Here is a 3935-nt window from a genome sequence, read left to right on the forward strand (position 1 = left end):
TATACTAATAAATAGAAACCGCGATTTATATTTGCGCTTTATCTCTGTCTCTCTCTCTCTCTCTTCGCACTAACGGCTATATTTAATTCACGCGCGTTAATAAAATTTGGGACATTATTGATATTGATGTACAGCCAAAATACTAATAGTACTCCTACATCAAAAGACAGCAAAATACGTATAAACAAACAATACATACTAAGTCGTATGTACATATCTATATACGTATTTGTGTGGGGCATAGTAGATACATATGTACGTACGTGACTAGCAGCTGCGCTCTATATGTATGTATGTATGTACATATTGTGTGTGTGTGTGTGTGTGTATGATGTATATATATACGTGGTGGTGGATGGTGTGATGGGGAGGGGAGGTCTACGAATCATCTATCATTATTACTAGTGCTCCTGCTGCTGTTCCTGGATCTTCTTCTTCAATTAGCAATTTATGTCTTTCTCTCTCACTCTCACTCTCTCTCTCTGCCAAAATCAGCAGAACATACATAATTGGAAATGATGATGGTGATAAAAAAATGTACTCTGATTCATGCGTAGCCAGCCAATCATTCATTCATCACAGCGCAATCATCATCGCATCGTCGTCGTCAGTTAACAATAGAAATCCATCAATCCAACAATAGAAAGCAATGGTAGTGGTGGTGGTGATGATGACTACTACTGCCAAGAAGCAGCTCCTCCTTCTGCTCCTCAGCTTCACATTACTACTGATGTCCTCCTCCTCATCGCTGCTACCGCCACCACTACTCCTCCTCCTAAATGGCGGCACTACTACTACTATTAACTACGGCATAGCCGCCGCCGCCGCTCAGCCATCACCATCACCATCACCATCATCCCGTCCATACCGTAACCTCCTCCTCCTCCGCCTCGTAGCACCAGATGACCCTACTAATAATCCTCCTCCTCCACCCCTTCTCTCAGCTCAGCTCAGGCCCCGCACAGACATATCGGCGGCGGACGCGCCGCTGTCCGCCCGGCTCTCCGCTCTCGCGCGCCTGGACTCCGCCCGGCTCTCCGCCCTAAACCGGCAGATCGACAACGCCATCATCGCGCGGCGCAGCGGCTCCGGCTTCGCGTCGTCGGGCGGTGCCACATTCCACGTCAGCGCAGGGCCGGGTGTGTACACCATGGATCTCACAGTAGGCACGCCGCCCCGGACGTTCCCCATGATCATGGACACAGGGAGCCAGCTGGTGTGGATGCAGTGCCAGCCCTGCAAGCTGTGCGTGAAGCAGAGCGTGCCCATCTTCGCCCCCAACACTTCCTCGTCGTACACTCCGCTCCTGTGCTCCACGGCGGAATGCCAGAATCTGCCGGGGCAATGCGATCCCCAGGGCACCAAGTCGTGCCGATACACGTACAGCTACGCAAGCCAAGCCAACACGCAAGGCCAGCTCGGCACCGACACCTTGACATTCGCCACTGCCGCTGCCGCTGCCGCTACGGCGAGCTCGGATTCTTCGGCACCCGGCTTCACGTTCGGCTGCGGATTCTCAAACCAAGGGGAGTACGGCGGAGCGGCCGGGCTTGTTGGGATGGGCCAAGGCCCCCTCTCCCTGCCTTCCCAGCTCGGCCCAAGAATCGGCGGCAAGAGATTCTCCTACTGCTTGATGAAGCAGCAACACACGGGCCCTGATCCGGCAACCCCATCATCCACCATGCTCCTCGGAGCTGCGGCCGACCCGGTGCCCCAGGGCATGGCCTTCACTCCCATGGTCCAGAACCCATCGGTCGTCGCCTCCCTCTACTACATCAACGTCGATGGCTTCAGCGTGGACGGCCGGCGCCTCGACATCCCGGCCGACACATTCAGTATAAACCCACAAGGTGCCGGTGGGATGATACTCGACTCGGGAACCACCTACACTTACCTGCCGAGCGTGGCATTCACGGAGATAAAGAAAGCGTTCGATGCCGCCATAAATTTGGTCGAGTATAAGGACCACCCCTTCTTACCGGCATGCTACTCGGGCCCGCGCCCCGATGTCATTCCTCTGGTCACCTTACATCTACAGGGAGCCGTTGACCTTGCACTCCCCGAAGATAATTATTTCATCCGCGTTGATGGTAACGAGACGACGTTTTGCCTCGCAATGATCCCGACAACAGGGGGCCTTCAGGTTGTGGGGAACATGTTGCATCAGAATTTTAGAGTTCTCTATGACCTTGATAACTCTAGGATTGGTTTCCTCCCTCACACTTGCTCCTCATCATAAGTACTAGCAACACTTATCACATACATTCTATTTGCTATATTTATTTAGCTCACAGCTTGGACTACAAATAAAATAAATAACACCACTCTTCTGTGTTCAATTCAATGAATGAATAATAAGGAATAAACTTCTCTAAAAACTAATGAAGCCTCTTTTCCATTGTTGTACCAATTCATTGTAGAGATATATATTGGATTCAAGGCACTTATTAGATCTATGTGTCAATTGTGAGTGAAGTTATTATGGAACCATTAATAAGTGAATGTGCACCAATATCAGCCTCAATGCTCTATGTAGAACTACCTTGTGAACATCATGTGACCTCAAGCTGCATAGGTTAGGTGTTGTGTTCGTTAACAATTGAGGAGGAGACCATGAACACAACACAACAATGGTTTATTAAAGGGCATTCATTGCCTTACCATGTTGTCATTATTTTGGACACCATGAACACAACACAACAATGGTTTATTGAAGGGCATTCATTGCCTTACCATGTTATGGAAGAATATTATACCTAGGAATGAAAAAAACTATAATTAAATTTGGTAGTTGGAAATAACACTAACAAAGGAAAATGAAAGTGTTGAGCATTAATCTAGTGTTAATATATGGTTAAAAAGAAAAACCTATTGTTGCCCATACTTTACAAGATATAACAACTTGCAAAATCTCGTAGGGTTTGTACTATGTAAATGTTTGGATGGTAGGTATAGTAGTTCTAGGAAAGGTGTGTTCCAACAAATGAAGTAGTGTAAATACTTCGAGCTTGATGACCACATATTTGTGATCTTACCATCAACAATGAGCATTTTGATGGCCCATCATGTAAAAAGTCTACAAATATTACAAAAGAATCAAACTTGTGAAATTATAGTTGCACAAGTAAAATATAAGTACCGCTATGTTAAACACATGATGGTGAGGAACATTTCTAAACATTGAATAATGTGCATGAGGTTGAAGGTAATTCTAGACAAATCTAGACTTTGCAAAGTACACCTTCAACAAATGGTGAGATCTCTTGAGAAAAAGTGGGATGTTCAAGGAGGATCTCGATACATGGATGCTTTCTATCTTTAAACATTGTCATGGTAATTTGCACATGGGCATTGGGAATCTTGGACCAAGAAAGACGACTCATTAAGTTTTGATGAAGATGGTGATGGATGATGATGAAGACGATAAGATTGAAATGGAAATGGAGGTGGAGATTATGATGGAGATTACTTTCTCATACTAATAAGAACGGTAGTTCCCAATTCTATTATGACCTTCATGCTTGTTTGCTTCATAATTCTCGTTTTTAATAAGTGGGGCTTTGGCACTAATAGACAACGTGGGAGTTTGCGCTTTCTGAAAAGGTGGAGATGGAAATATTTTGGAAAGAATAAATTCATGTAAAAAGCCCCAAGTGTACACTTTTTCCCTGAGATCAAAGTGCACACTTAACCGAATGTTTAGTGTACATTGGTTGTAGTATGAAAGGGATAGTGTTTATCAAGTTTTCGTGCGTGTTCATATAGATACTTTCTCAAGGTCATAGCCAAGAACAAGATTGACTAAAAGAAGAGAATTAGAAAACAAAAGGGAAATCAGAGAGAACATTAAGTGCATTAACAAGAAGATTCAAGAATACGCCAAACATTGGCGATGTTGAGGTAGAACAATATCCATATACATAAATAACGAGACC

The 3935-nt window shown here is 45.2% G+C and overlaps 1 pseudogene; it reads left to right on the forward strand.

Annotated features, from left to right (window-relative positions):
- Positions 1 to 1031: 1031 nt before the first annotated feature.
- Positions 1032 to 2239, forward strand: LOC147857749 (aspartic proteinase nepenthesin-2 pseudogene; annotated as a pseudogene).
- The last annotated feature ends 1696 nt before the right edge of the window (positions 2240 to 3935 follow it).

Source organism: Azolla caroliniana, unplaced genomic scaffold, assembly GCF_043228905.1.
Source record: "Azolla caroliniana isolate FFs.n. ecotype wild unplaced genomic scaffold, voAzoCaro1.0.p SCAF_11, whole genome shotgun sequence".
In the NCBI taxonomy this organism is placed as follows: Eukaryota; Viridiplantae; Streptophyta; class Polypodiopsida; order Salviniales; family Salviniaceae; genus Azolla; species Azolla caroliniana.